This window comes from Gossypium arboreum, chromosome 7, assembly GCF_025698485.1.
Source record: "Gossypium arboreum isolate Shixiya-1 chromosome 7, ASM2569848v2, whole genome shotgun sequence".
Taxonomy (NCBI): Eukaryota; Viridiplantae; Streptophyta; class Magnoliopsida; order Malvales; family Malvaceae; genus Gossypium; species Gossypium arboreum.
In genome coordinates this window covers 12,403,079-12,419,702 of record NC_069076.1, presented here as the reverse complement: position 1 = coordinate 12,419,702, position 16,624 = coordinate 12,403,079, and the positions used below count along the sequence as shown (strand labels likewise).

General features: G+C 34.3%; 1 long non-coding RNA gene across 1 annotated transcript; it reads left to right on the top strand.

The window, feature by feature from the left end:
• The first annotated feature begins 14,418 nt into the window (after positions 1 to 14,418).
• On the top strand, positions 14,419 to 15,719 carry LOC128295178 (uncharacterized). The gene is made up of 2 exons (XR_008285513.1): positions 14,419 to 14,600; positions 15,517 to 15,719. It is a non-coding gene; the product is annotated as an uncharacterized LOC128295178 (long non-coding RNA).
• Positions 15,720 to 16,624: the final 905 nt, after the last annotated feature.

Below are 16,624 nucleotides of genomic sequence, written 5' to 3'. Positions count from 1 at the left end.
TTAATTGAGCGATTAAATATTGAATGAATTATATGTACAAGTATGTTGTACACATAATGAGAAGATGGTTAAATTAATATATATGAATTTGATTCGTATAAAATTTAACTAAACATAATTCTTGAAATCCTTGTTATATTTATTGTAATTATAATTTAAAATTGAATATTATTATAATTATTGTAATTGTAATTTTGTGGTCAAACATTATTATAATTATGGTAATTATAATTATAATATTCATTTATTATAATGAATTTTGATTCATATTAAAATATCAATTATTCCTAAATTAGGAAATATAAGGTTTTTAATAAAAACCTAATATACCCGAAATATATAGAATGAGGTCTTGCAGCCGTCAAATAGATTTTCTCTCTGAAAAAGTTTAAGAGAGTTCATGTCATTTGTTGTCACACCGAGTGGATTACGTAGAAGCCAAAACTTTTTGTAGCGGGTGACACAGCCGTGTGACCCTACTCAAAGAGTTACACAGGTGATGACACGGGATGGGACACGGTCGTGTATTCCTAGTTCGAAGGTTACATGACCTGAGACACGAGCATGTATCTCAGTTGTGTAAGGCACACGGCCATGTGACCCCTGTATCCAAATTTTTGTATCTTTTTCCTAGACTTTCCAATTTATTTCAATTTAGTCTCAGATTGTTTCTAAGGTGTTTTTAGGGCCTCGAGGGCTCGATTAACGATATGCATGTGAATGATTGGTTCATAATATGTTTATGATGATATATGAAATGTATGTTTAAATGTTTTATTTGTACGATAATACTTCATAACCCTAATCTAGCGACGGATACAAGTTAGGGGTGTTACAATTATCTTTTTTATATCAAAATATTTTATCAAATAAAGTTTAGTTTAAAATAGGTATATAAAAAATGTCATTTAAAATAATCTTTCCAAAATTATCAAAATATAGATGTAATTCTCACACTCCTTCTACTGCCACATTACTCTCATCTATAGTTTGCAATGAGAGTTCCTTATCCCAAAGGCTTCTCATTTCCTTGAGCCACTATAAGAAAACACAAACATGATTAGTGGCTCAGAATCAATAATCCAATGATATACTAAATTTTCCACTAAACAAGTTTGAATAACAAAGAGTTCCATACATTTGCCCTTAGAGGCTGGGAAATCCTTCTATTCTTTAGAGCTTGCCCTGAAGTGCCCATTCTTTTTGCAGAAGAAACCTTTCGACTTAGATAGGTCTTTAGGCTTATCTATTTCCTCTTTTGGCGGACCCAAAGTCTTAGCCTTTTTCTTAACACCCCAAAGGGTTAGTAGAATCGAGTTTGTAAATCGAGAGAGAGTGGTCATGCCTTAAATTTTGAAATTATCTATGCAGTTTTAGTAAATAAATGAGGTATTGGTTTTTTGGTAAAGTGTTAGTGAAACATTCCTTGAAACCAAAGTTCAAATCCCTTTACTCTCACTATTTTTATTATTTTGCAAATTTTGCCTTAAACCTTAATATGTGACATACCTTGTTTTTAAAATAAACATTGCAAACTTATTTCAAGAATGAGAAAAAAGCTTAATGGTTAAAAGAAATATTAGAAAGCATGAAAATTAAATGAGGTCCTAAGTTCAAATCCTTTTCCTTGCGAAATAATTAAATTTTGCAAAATCCCTTGTTTTTTTTAATGTATGTACCATTCATACCCTTGAACCCTAAGTATAAATACAACTTTTTATTGTATTTTTCAATCTTTAATTCAATTTTTCCTTACCCTAGCCATTCACCCTCTTCCTCTCCTCTTTTCTCTTTAATTTTCTTTCTTTCTCCCATTGTTGTCGTCGCCTACACCTCCCATTTTACCATCTCTTTCTTTTTCTTTTTGCATTAAGATTGTGCATCATCTCCTTTACTCTATTTCTACTATTTATCCTCATCTAAATCAGCCGAATCTGAAATTTTGAACCCCAAGATCGATCCCAAATATTGCCAAGAAAGTGTCATTGTCATTTCTCTCAACTAGCTTGGGTAAGATCTTTTTTCTCTTCAATTTCTTGATTAATCTTGTCAATTAAAAACCAAAATTTCCATTTCTGGAATTTGGGTGATTTTAAATGATTTAAAATGTATTTTTCCAAATTTTAATAAGATCTCAAACTATTTTAAAATTTAGCTCCAATTTTGGTCACCATAGGTGGTGGTGCTTGCACCTATGTGCAAGAAAGGGGGCTATTTTATTTCTTGCTTCTTGCCCATACTTTTCCAGCATTAAATTGTGTTTTTGAACCTTCCTAATCAGTTTTTAATCACATGTTAACTAGGGAGAGACGTTCTTGGTCAATTGACCATTCGGATCTCACATTTCGAGAAGTGTAAATGCGATTAATTGTAAACTAGTTTGTTGTTTCGACAAAGTTGTTGGGAAAAGGCTATGGATTGATTAAATGAGAGGTTTTAATCAATATTAGCTACTGATTTTCCAATATATAATTGTGTTAGGTGCTGTCCAGAACACCCCAAATCAACTGTAAAGTCGAAAGTCGTTCTTGCGCACGATTCACAACAAAATAGTGTAAGAAATCTAACTAGTTTGGATTTGCAAAATAGTAGTAATTTTGATGATTGGTTGGAACCTATCTCTTAAGCAGCCCTTAAACACCCACCTATGGGTTCCAACCAATCATCAAAATTACTACTATTTTGCTAATCCAAACTAGTTAGATTTCTTACACTATTTTGTTGTGAATCGTGCGCATGAACGACTTTTGGCTTTATGGTTGATTTGAGGTGTTCTGGTCAGCACCCAACACAATTATATACTGGAAAATCAGTAGATAATATTGGTTAAAATCCCTCATTTAATCAATCCATAACATTTTCCCAACAACTTTGTCGAAATAACAAACTAGTTTACAATTAATCGCACTTACTCTTCTCGAATTGTGAGATCCGAATGGCCAATTGACTAAGAACGTCTCTCCCTAATTAACATGTGATTAAAATTTATTAGGAGGGTTCAATAACACTTTTTAATTCTAGAAAAATATGGGCAAGAACCAAGAAACAAAACAACCCCCTTTCTTGCACATAGGCGCACGCACCACCACCCATAGTCGCCAAAATTGGGGCTAAATTTTAAAATGGTTTGAGATCTCATTAAAATTTGGAAAAATACCTTTGAAATCATTTAAAACCCCCCAAATTTTATATCTATAAATTTTGGTTTTTAATTGACAAGATTAATCAAGAAATTGAAGAGAAAAAAGATCTTACCCAAGTTAGTTGAGAGAAATGACAATGACACTTTCTTGGCAATATTCAGGATCGATCTTGGGGTTTAAGATTTTAGATTTGAGGCTGATTTAGATGAGGATAAATGGAAGAAATATATTAAAGGAGATGGTGCACAATATTGATGCAAAAAGAAGAAGAAAGAGATGGTAAAATTGGAGGTGTATGCGATGACAACAATGGGAGAAAGAAAGAAAATTGAAGAGAAAAGAGGAGAGGAAGAGGGTGAACGGCTAGAGCAGAGAAAACTTGAATTAAAGACCGAAAAATAAAATAAAAATTTGTATTTATACTTAGGTTTCAAGGGTATGGATGATACACACATTAAAAAAATAAAGGATTTTGCAAAATTTAATTATTTCACAAGGGAAAGGATTCAAACTTGGGACCTCATTTAATTTTCATGTTTTCTCATATTTATTTTATCCATTAGACTTCTTCCTCATTCTTGAAATAATTTTGCAATAATTATTTTAAAGACAAGGCATGTCACATAGTTGGGTTTAAGGCAAATTTTAGAAAATAATGAAAATGGTGAGAGAGAAGGGATTTGAACTTGGGTTTCAAGGAATGTTTCACTAAACAAGCCAATAAATCATTTATTTCCTAAAAATGCATAGATAATCTTAAATATTAAGGCATGACACACTCTCTCGATTTACAAACCCAATTATACTAACCCCCGATTTTTGGGATGTTATAGCTCCATCAAAAATTTTAGGTTACAAAAATACCTAGCCCATTTTTGGCTCACATGATTATTTCTAATTTTAAAAAATAAAATTAAAATTCCCATGTGTAGATGATATTGTTAGAATCTAGTGCATTAAGTGTAATTTTATTTGTGATTTGCATATGTAATTTTTTGAACACGTTGGTTTAAATAAAATTGCATTATTCACATTAATATTGTTTGCATATGTCCTCAATGATTTTTGTACACAAAGCAAAATGTTAGCAAATATTGGCTCACTGATTACCTAATGTTTAACTAATACTAAGTTGCATTATATGCTCAGATCATAATGTGAGAAGACAGCTTATATTAGTAGGTAATCTAAAAAGTTTGTAGCCTAAATCGAAATTGACCAAATCAATTAAAACACTATTATGTCTTCTACCAAGTCCAAATGGGGAGTTACCTTGTCTTGAGTATCAGAGTGGTTTACTCCCAAAAGATAGAGACATAGATGCTATTGTTTGGACTGATAACACATTGGACCAGACCCAAGTTGAATTGTTCCTAGATCTGAGATCCGTTTATGGATTAATTCACTTATGACGTTCACAGTGTGACTTATCTCAATCTTGAGTAAGTGATTGACTATCTGTGCATGACTCGTATGCTTTGATATATTAAAAGCCTAAGTTCAAATTACTAAAGAGCTGAAAGCTAGTATGATGGTTATACAACTTCTGCATAACATAGCTTCATTTACAATAGTAGAATTCATAGCCCAATAAAGGGTAAATGACATTCTCTCAATGACATTACATGATAGATGGAAAAGTAACGTGACCATGAATCATTTGTTAAACAAATGATTTAATTACTATTTGTTAGTAACTGACTTTTTCTTGAAGTAAGGTGTAATGGTTACCATGAGATAAAATAGGTTCATATTAAGTGAAAGAAGTTAACCCAAAGAAATTAAGGATATCCTATGGGGATAACAAACTTATGACAAGGTTATTGGACAAACACTTATTGAGTTGCTTTCATAACGGTAAATAATAAGGGAGAGTTCAATAATGACAATTTAGTTGAATGATTCCATGATTAAATATTTTGTAATTAATAGGAGAAAAGCCAGAACTTAATAACAAATTATTTGAGCCCTAATTATACATGTCCAATCGGTCCTATTCGCTAGCTCAACATAATCCAAAATGAATTAAATGTAAAATTAATATTATGGAATGAATGAAAATGACAATTAAAAGAAATAGATTGCATGTATCACTATATGCAATGAATGCGTTTTCTCGCTGAGTGCAAAAGATGACTTAAAAATTAAATTAATATATTCAAATTATTATTTAATTATAAAAATTAAATAATTGAATTTCAAGTGAGAATTAAATTATTTAGTCAACATATTTTTATTAAACATGACAATTAAATATATTTTTCATAGATTGAATGCGGTAAAGTTACATGACTTTAACGAAATTAGAATTGAGCTGAGAAAAAAATTAATTAGATTAATTAATTAATTAATTAATATTTTGGAAAATAGAAAAATAATTATTGGGTTGGATAAATTATAAGTGTTGAATAAAAGTTCAGATAACATATATAATTATTCTCAATACATGAGACACGCCCGAGAGTCCATCCCAAATAATTAAGGCTAGCAAACTCTAGTCTCTCTTCAGGTTGCTACCTCCTTGTATTCCACATCTAGAGGAATACTATAATTATATTCAAATATTATTATTTAATTATATTTTGTTCAAGTAAAACTCTTGTACCGTTTTCCTGTAAATAGGAATTATAAGATGAACTAAAGAAATACAATACATAAGTGGTTGAGCATCATTACTCTGTTAGAAAATAGTGGTAATTTATTTACTATAATAAATTCTATTTTCTGAAAAGCTCAAAGTTAATAAAAGTTTTCACTCTGTGCGTTTGATTGATTTTGTTTGAGCCTACACTCAAAATAATTCGGGGTTTGAGAAACAACTTAGACCATCTCAAACAAAGCACAAGTAATAATTTGGTTAAGGGTTTATTTTATAAATACCACATGACTTGGTTTTAAGAAAAATTAAACCTTCGGCTATGCCAAAATATATTGTTTTCTAAATTAATTTTTCCAACATATATTCCATGATCTAATTATAAACCTAAAATTTGAAAAGAAAAAAAAAACCCTAGATTACAGTCAGTCTAATATTAGGAACCATAACTTTTGACAAAATTACTTTATAACTAATATAAAATGAAAAACCATACATCTATTCACATATATACAATTTAAAAATGTCACTTTTTATCTTATTTAATCAAATAATGAGAGAGAGAATCAAATTCAATATTGGTTTATACTATAAACTTAACACAACCTGACTCTAATACCAATTGTTGAAAATTTTGATTTAAAAATCGTGTTTTTAGGCACATTGGAAGTTAAATTTTTTTTTCTTAAAACTGAGCCATGTGGTATTTATAATACTAAACCCTAAACCAAATTATTACCTGTGCATTGTGCGAGGCGGTCTAAGTTGTTTCTCAACTTTCTACCAAACAATGTTCTTCACTATCCTCGAACCTTGAATTGCTTTGAGTGTGGGCTCAAACAAAACGATCCAAACACACATAATGAGAACTTTTATTAATTTTCATTGGGAAAGTTAATTCTCTCTCCATGGAAACTGAAAACTTTGAGCTTTTCAAAAAATAAAATTTATTCTTGTAGATAAATTGCCACTATTTTTTGACTGATTAACAATGCTCAACAACATGAAATGACACAAGAGTTTTACTTGAACAAAGAGTAATGAATAATAATATTTTAATATAAAAATTCAATTTCCCTACTTGACAATCCCTTGGGTTGGTGGTAACCCTTATTAGGACTAAAGTTTGTCACCCCTCATGTAACGAGATAGGCTCTTAGGTCCGTCTCGTGTATTAGGTACAATTATATATGTTATTTGTTCTTTAACCAACATGTATAATTTTGCCAACCCTATAATTATTTTTATTTCCCAAAATATATTATTTAATTAAATAAATAAAATAAAATTTTAATGACTTGACTTTGGCCAATGTTAAAAAATACGGTTTCAGAATACAATTTCCTAAACCAAGTTTATGAAAATATGAATAAAAGTATTTACTAAGTTAGTATGAAAGTATATTAAAGAATGACATGGAAATTAAATCGAGGATAATTAATTAAAGTTTAGGGATTAAATTGTAAAAAGTCAATCATTATTTAATTTTAAATTGGAAAATGCTAGAGGGCCAAATTAACAATTAGTCAAAGGATCAAATGGTTATTTAACCATTAAATTGAAATGAGTTAGTGGAATTTGATGGTAACCCACTCACTTGTGATTAATAAGGTTAATTAATGGATTAGACATGTTTAAAGGTTAAAATAAAGGTTAATTAAATTTAATTAAAAAGTTAATCATCATATATAAGGTCATGTTAGTGGAGAGATGAAGGCTGTTCATCCTTCATCCTCCATAGTGTCGTCCAAGTGAAGAAAAGAAAAGAAAAAAAGAAAGTTTAGCCCTTTTTCAATTTAGTCCAAAATCTCTAGGCGAAAGACGACGTCGGGCTGTCTCAAGAGAAAGGAAAAGCGAGAGTAATAGACGAGTAATGAATACAATTTGTACTTTCATGATTTAAGTTCAGATGTATATTATTTTGTTACAAACTAGCATATTAGAGGTAAGCATTCTACTTGTCTCATGATTCGAGTTGTATATGATAATATGGAATGTCAAGAACTAAATTGAGATAAGCATGGTGTAAACGAGCATTGTATGAAATTATGATATGTGATCATGAATATATATTTGAATATTTGGTTACCCTATTAACTGTTTCGGGTAGAGTTGGTATAGATGGGATGCAATATGATTAGTGTACGTGATTATACTTTGGTTTCTACTGATGAGGCGCGGAGCGTATATTATACTTTGAATATTTTGATGAGTTGCAAAACATACTTTACTTCGGTTTATACCGATGAGGTGTGGAGCGCAATTTATAATTCAGAAGTTCCAATGAGGCATTAATGTTAGATATATTGGTGTGATGGTTGGATGATTCATGTATCCGTATTGAGTCCGTGTTCGATTAATAGGGATTATTAAACATAAACTTGCTAAAGGATAGTTGATATGAAATGTTGATGAAAAATAGTATATCATGTATATATATGTAATGTGACAAATGATAGCACGTGAAAGATTATGCAAACCAATTTAAACGAACCTAAAGGCAGATATGGATATGAGACGAATTAATAGATTTGAGAAAGAAATGAGAAAATGAAATGAATATGTAACGCCCCAATTTTCGGGAATTCTGTGAATGTTGGCAAAATTTCATGCTTTAATTTTGTCATTTGTGAGTGAAATTATGAAATAGGACCTATGTGAAAATGTTTGAAAATGCTATAGGCTAAATTGAAGTGACCAAATAAATAGGAGTGCAAAATAGGAGGATTTGCATGACAAACCTCCCATTTTACATGAAGTGGCCAGCCATCATGTTGTTGTAGACAAAATGTGCACTTGATATCCATAATTTATGGTACAAATTGATACAAATTGATAATAGGTTAGGTAAATGTTCCATGATAATAGGTTAGGTAAATGTTCCATGATAATGGGTTAGGTAAATGTTTCATGATAATGGGTTAGGTAAATGTTTCATGATAAGAATTTCATGTCTTTTGTATTAAAGAATTAAATGGATGAAATATGAAGTTTTATTAAAAGAAAAAGGGGCGAAAAGAACAAAGTTTTGTCTATCTTTGTTCATCATAGCTGAAAGTTAGAGAAGAGAAAGGAGAGGAGAAAGCTCTTGAGTATTTGGTCATTAGGAGGAGGAAAATTGAAGGTAAGTTCTTGGTACCTTGCTTCTATTTTGAGGTTCATGAGTTCTTCTTGATTCTACCTTAACTCTTGAAGTATCTTTTGATTTTTAGTTGTGTTGTGAGCATTTAGTCATGAATTAAAATGAAGGAAATGGTTGTTGTTTCATGTTCTTTTGATAAAAAATGGAAGATAGGTGAAGTTGAGCCAAACAAATGAGCATGCATGTGCCTTAGATGTTAAAGGGAAAAATCAGCTAACATTTTGTGCTTTAAAATGATGAAATGAAGATTATTCTTAAGTAAAATCATAGATATGTGATGATTGATTGGTGATATACATGTTTAAATAACATGCATGCAAGATATGTGTGAAAGAGTGATTTGGTAATAAATCTGCTTGGGACAGCAGCAGTAACGTGAATTTGGAAAATCACCATAAATTGTGGGAGATGAATTAGAAGCTGAATAAATTATGTAATTAAAGCTTATTGAGTCTAGTTTCTAATGAAATAAACAAGAACATATTTTGAATTCTGTACAATGAGAAATTTGATTCGTAATGAAGAGTGGTTAGATTATTAAAACAGTGAAACATGGGATACTTTAAGAAAAATCTGGTATTGATTGGCCATACCAAAAATTCTGAAAATTTTATGGATAAAAGATATATGAGTCTATTTTCAGGGAAAATTAACGGCACTTGATTTGGAGTTTCGTAGCTCCAGTTATAAATAATTTAGTGACTGTTGGTCAGGAAGACAGCTTGCAGTGAAATTATGATTATGTGGTAAACATTGACAAAAATTTGTTAATGAGTTGCTTATTGATTTCTTATAAGCTTACTATGATCTGTAGGTGTGGTTGGTCGAATATTGTAAGGGGTTAATACGTATTTTGTATTTGAATAGTTAGATTAACGTGTTAGTAATCCAATTGTAGGCGGTTCGTGTGTGGATCTCGTCAAGATATCGTCGCAAACTGTGTGTGTATGGCGACACCCTCTCATAGACTAGATTGGCAAAAGCGAAATGCCGAAAAGTCGTATTTTGGGAATTTGCGAGTGTGCGAATGCTCGTAAGATAGTTGGGTTTGTATATTTGGTAATCTAAAGTAATAAACTGCGATGCGCGATTTAGTACATTTTGATAATTTGGGCTTAATGGGCCAAAGATCGGGTTCATGGGCTAATGGGCCCAATTCAGTAAGTATGTGCGGTAAGTGTTCTGATAGTACGTAAATAGTTAGGATATGCATGAAAACCCTAAAAGTAGCTAAATTACTATAATACCCCTATGTATGGAAAATTTTTGTTATACCCCTAGGTGCAAAATTACCGTTATACCCCTAGGGTTAATTTTCTTGAAAAGCATGACGATCGATTACGTATGATGTATGCCATGATTATATATCATTGCATGGGGACATGGGTTATATTATGGAGGAAGCGTTACGGTGGCTATGCCACAAATATCGATCTGGTGGCTCGCCACAAATATCGATCTGGTGGCTCGCCACATATATCTGATACAGTGGCTCGCCACAATTATCTCATATCTGGTGACTCTGTCACATTATCTTCTCGCAGCCATGCTGCAAATTACGTAATTGTGTAGCGGGTGGGTGGGTCGAGTTGTCTCCCCACACGGTGTAAGGTTGGTATGAGGGGTGTATACGGTTGGATATGGTTGGGTTTCGCATAAACATATAATATACATTACGTTACATTATGGGCCTATGGGCTTTATTCAATTTACATTCAGGCTAAGGCCAACTTATTCTATTTACGTGGTTTGAGTGATATAGGCTATGGTTGGGTTAATTTACACATTGAGTTTCCCCAAACTCACCCTTTTATTTTATCCATGCAGAAATCCCCAACCCTTTTATTTTTATCCACGCAGAAATCCCCAACCATAGTGGGCTTGGAGTCGTGAGGGAATTTGAGTGGCCACCGTTCGAAAGTTTGATTTTCTTACGTGAACTGGACATCCTTTTATTTACGTTGAAGATTTTGGGCTTTTAAATGTAATAAGGCCGCTTAATTATTTTGATGGTTTTAATATGTATTACTAAGATAGGTAATACTTATTTTAACTGTTGAAATTGGATAGCTTTAGGGCGCGTTTTCAAAAACAACAGTTGATTTCAAAATAACACGACAACAAGCAAAGCTTCCGCAATGAAAGTATTTTTCCAAAATTAATCACTTGTCCTAAAATGACTTAATCAAATCGGTTTCCTAGAAATATCCATGACGTTAAGGTGTGGCAATGGCGGTATGCATGTCTAGGATTGGATCGAAGGAGCTTGGTACTTAAGCGATCCGATGGACTCACCACCTCTTTTCCGGTTTCCTACGGTGCTGACTTCCATTCACTTTAACCCTTAATGAATTAATCTTTTGAACATCAAGTACGATTTTACGGACTTAGAATGGAAATTTTTTGACGTTTTGATGTGGCATGCCGGATCCGGCCATAACTTCTGGGCCGGGTTTGGGGTGCTACATTTAGTGGTATCAGAGCCTAGGTTACAACAACTCGGCTGTGGAATGGGTTTACAAAAACAAAGATTTTTGAAAGCGAAAATTTTATAAAGAATGCGAAAAACTTGATTTTCAAAATTTAGATCTTTAGAAGGTGGCATTCCGAATCTCCGGCTCAAGTCTGTAAGTATTCTGAATTTTTCTGAATATTTTCCTGAATTATCTGTCATCTTTGAAACCCTACTAGGACACTCTAGATAGGATGATCTGAAACCATAGGAAAATCGATAAAGATTGAAGCGTAGCTAGACTTGATTCTGCGAAAACAAACTCGAACTCTCATGCGATTCATAAAACATCTGTAATAAACTTTGGAATATTAATTGATGCATAAAAATTCGTAATCAAGATAATACGATATGAGTACAAGAGTCCGTAGACGGAGCCGAGGAAGTGCTCGAGCGAGATCTTCGCCTTCGAGACATATGCCGGCGGTGGATGCACCGGTACCACTGGCAATAAAGGTAGAGTCTCATGATCGCGGTGCCGAGGATGATGCCCTGTCACAGGCAATGCTTCGTGTTCTGGAAAGGGTTGCCGAGGCAAGTACGGGCAATGGAGTTCGGGGATCTATTTCTGAACGACTTCGGGCTAACGGAGCGGAGATCTTTAAGGGCGTGTCTGGTATAGCCCCGAATGTAGCGGAATATTGGTTGGAGGCCACAGAACGGATTATGGACGACTTGGACTGCTCTGAGGAGATTGAGAGTGGGGTATCTATACTAGGTCCCTTGGGTCACTCGGTTAGGGTAGACAAACTGTATAGGAATGTACCCTTAGAAACTCAAGGTAGGATTTTCCCTGGAGATCTGATGGAGTTACCGTTCGGAGAGTTTGATCTCATTTTGGGAATGGACTGGCTTGTTAAGCATAAGGCGACTCTGGATTGTGCTACTAAACGAATGGTGTTAAGAACTACAAAGGATGAGGAGGTTATGGTGATAGGTGAGAGAATGGATTATTTGTCCAATGTGGTGTCGGCATTAAGAGCCGAAAAGTGGATTCGGAAAGGTTGTGAGGCCTAATTGGTATTTGTAAGTCAGTCGAAAGAGGAGGGACTGACAGTGGATAAGGTTAGGACCATAAAGAAGTTCCAAGATGTTTTTCTAGAAGAGCTTCAGGATTGCCTCCGAATCGAGAAGTTGAGTTTGGAATAGACTTGTTGCACGGAATGGCGCTTTGTGTCTATCGCACCGTATAGGATGGCACCGAAGGAGTTAGTAGAGTTAAATGCTCAAATTCAAGAGTTGTTGGATAGGGGCTTCATTAGGCCAAGCGTGTCTCCATGGGGAGCACCGGTGCTATTCCTGAAAAAGAAAGATGGTACGATGCGGATGTGCATTGATTATTGCCAGTTGAACAAACTGACGATTAAGAATAAGTATCCACTGCCAAGGATAGACGATCTGTTTGACCAACTTTGAGGAGCTTTTGTATTTTCCAAGATCGACCTTCGATCTGGATATCATCAGTTAAGGGTCAAGGAGGCAGATATCCATAAGACAGCATTCAGGACTCGGTATGGTCATTACGAGTTTCTGGTTATGCCATTTAGACTGACGAACGCTCCTGCAGCATTTATGGATATGATGAATCGTGTGCTCCAACCATTTTTTTATCAGTTCGTAGTCGTCTTTATTAACGATATCCTGGTATATTCTGAAACTGAAGCGAAACATAATGAGCATCTCCGTATAGTGTTGCAAGTGTTAAGGGAGAAGGAACTCTTTGTGAAGTTCAGCAAGTCTGAACTTTGGTTGAGGGAGGTAACCTTCTTAGGACATGCGGTCTCTGCTGAGGGGATTAAGGTGGACCCTCGGAAAATTGAAGCGATTTTGGAGTGGAAGCCGCCTAGGTCAGTGTCGAAAATACGGAGTTTCCTAGGACTGGCAGGATACTACAGAAGGTTTGTGGAAGGTTTTTCTGTGATGGCAGCACCTCTGACAAAACTCATAAGGAAAGGAGTATCGTTTGTATGGACTAAGAAATAGCAGGAAGCTTTTGAGAAGTTGAAGAAAGTTCTAACTGAAGCACTTGTGTTAATTCAGCCGGAGTCTGGGAAGGATTTTACTGTGTACAGTGACGCATCACACGTGGGTTTGGGCTGCGTGTTAATGCAAGAGGGTAAGGTGGTTTCATATGCATCACGATAGCTTAAGCCTCATGAGGGAAACTATTTGACTCATGATTTAGAGTTGGCAGCAGTGATATTTGCACTTAAGATTTGGAGACATTACTTGTACGAAGAAAGGTGTATTATATACACTGACCATAAAAGTCTTAAGTATTTGTTGACTCAGAAGGAGCTGAACCTTAGGCAAAGGAGATGGATTGAGTTGCTTAAGGATTATGACTGTTCGATTGAGTATCACCCAAGCAAGGCTAATGTAGTAGCCGATGCTCTAAGTCGAGAGTCAGTATCTAATCTGAGAGCAATTTTGCTCGTGCGAGTCTCATATGATGATGGAAGTCATTGGGTGAGTTGCAAGTGAGGCCAACTGGTTGGACCAGATTAAGGAAAAAGCAGTTGAACGATGAGTCTTTGGTCGCTCGTTTTCAACAAGTTAAGGAAGGAAACTTCGAGTTTGGGAGCGGAAGAAAGCGATGCAACAAACAATACCCTCATCTGTTTGGATTAGGTAAATTTCGAGGACGAAATTTCTTTAAGGAGGGTAGAGTTATAACGCCCCAATTTTCAGGAATTTCGTGAATGTTGGCAAAATTTCATGCTTTAATTTTGTCATTTGTGAGTAAAATTATGAAATAGGACCTATGTGAAAATGTTTGAAAATGCTATAGGCTAAATTGAAGTGACCAAATAAATAGGAGTGCAAAATAGGAGGATTTGCATGACAAACCTCCCATTTTACATGAAGTGGCCAGCCATCATGTTGTTGTAGACAAAATGTGCACTTGATATCCATAATTTATGGTACAAATTGATACAAATTGATAATAGGTTAGGTAAATGTTCCATGATAATAGGTTAGGTAAATGTTCCATGATAATGGGTTAGGTAAATGTTTCATGATAAGAATTTCATGTCTTTTGTATTAAAGAATTAAATGGATGAAATATGAAGTTTTATTAAAAGAAAAAGGGGCGAAAAGAACAAAGTTTTGTCCATCTTTGTTCATCATAGCTGAAAGTTAGAGAAGAGAAAGGAAAGGAGAAAGCTCTTGAGTATTTGGTCATTAGGAGGAGGAAAATTGAAGGTAAGTTCTTGGTACCTTGCTTCTATTTTGAGGTTCATGAGTTCTTCTTGATTCTACCTTAACTCTTGAAGTATATTTTGATTTTTAGTTGTGTTGTGAGCATTTAGTCATGAATTAAAATGATGGAAATGGTTGTTGTTTCATGTTCTTTTGATAAAAAATGGAAGATAGGTGAAGTTGAGCCAAACAAATGAGCATGCATGTGCCTTAGATGTTAAAGGGAAAAATCAGCTAACATGTTGTGCTTTAAAATGATGAAATGAAGATTATTCTTAAGTAAAATCATAGATATGTGATGATTGATTGGTGATATACATGTTTAAATAACATGCATGCAAGATATGTGTGAAAGAGTGATTTGGTAATAAATCTGCTTGGGACAGCAGCAGTAACGTGACTTTGGAAAATCACCATAAATTGTGGGAGATGAATTAGAAGCTGAATAAATTATGTAATTAAAGCTTATTGAGTCTAGTTTCTAATGAAATAAACAAGAACATATTTTGAATTCTGTACAATGAGAAATTTGATTCGTAATGAAGAGTGGTTAGATTAGTAAAACAGTGAAACATGGGAAACTTTAAGAAAAATCTGGTATTGATTGGCCATACCAAAAATTCTGAAAATTTTATGGATAAAAGATATATGAGTCTATTTTCAGGGAAAATTAACGGCACTTGATTTGGAGTTTCGTAGCTCCAGTTATAAATAATTTAGTGACTGTTGGTCAGGAAGACAGCTTGCAGTGAAATTATGATTATGTGGTAAACATTGACAAAAATTTGTTAATGAGTTGCTTATTGATTTCTTATAAGCTTACTATGATCTGTAGGTGTGGTTGGCCGAATATTGTAAGGGGTTAATACGTATTTTGTATTTGAATAGTTAGATTAACGTGTTAGTAATCCAATTGTAGGCGGTTCGTGTGTGGATCTCGTCAGCATATCGTCGCAAACAGGTGTGTAACTGACACCCTCTCATAGACTAGATTGGCAAAAGTCGAAAAGCCAAAATGCCGAAAAGTCAGTATTTTGGGAATTTGCGAGTGTGCGAATGCTCGTAAGATAGTTGGGTTTGTATATTTGGTAATCTAAAGTAATAAACTGCAGTACGCGCGATTTCGTACATTTTGATAATTTGGGCTTAATGGGCCAAAGATCGGGTTCATGGGCCAACGGGCCCAATTCGGTAAGTATGTGCGGTAAATGTTCTGATAGTACGTAAATAGTTAGGATATGCATGAAAACCCTAAAAGTAGCTAAATTACTATAATACCCCTATGTATGAAAAATTACTGTTATACCCCAAGGTGCAAAATTACCGTTATACCCCTAGGGTTAATTTTTACTGAAAAGCATGACGATCTGATTCTGTATGATGTATGCCATGATTATATATCTGTTGCATGGGGACATGGGTTATATTATGGAGGAAGCGTTCTGGTGGCTATGCCACAAATATCTGATCTGGTGGCTCTGCCACAAATATCTGATCTGGTGGCTCTGCCACATATATCTGATTCAGTGGCTCGCCACGATTATCATATCTGGTGACTCTGTCACATTATTCATTCTGCAGCCATGCTGCAAATTCGTGGTGTGTAGCGGTTGGGTGGGTCGAGTTGTCTCCCCACGGTGTAAGGTTGGTACGGGGTGTATACGGTTGGATATGGTTGGGTTTACGCATAAACATGTAATATCATTACGTTACGTTATGGGCCTATGGGCTTTATTCGAATTTACATTCAGGCTAAGGCCAACTTATTCTATTTACGTGGTTTGAGCTGATATAGGCTATGGTTGGGTTAATTTACACATGAGTTTCCCCAAACTCACCCCTTTTATTTTTATCCACGCAGGAAATCCCCAACCATAGTGGGCTTGGAGCTGTGAGGGAATTCGGAGTGGCCTCCCGTTCTGAAAGTTTGATTTTCTTCTAGTGAACTGGACATCCTTTTATTTACGTTGAAGATTTTGGGCTTTTAAATGTAATAAGGCCGCTTAATTATTTTTGATGGTTTTAAT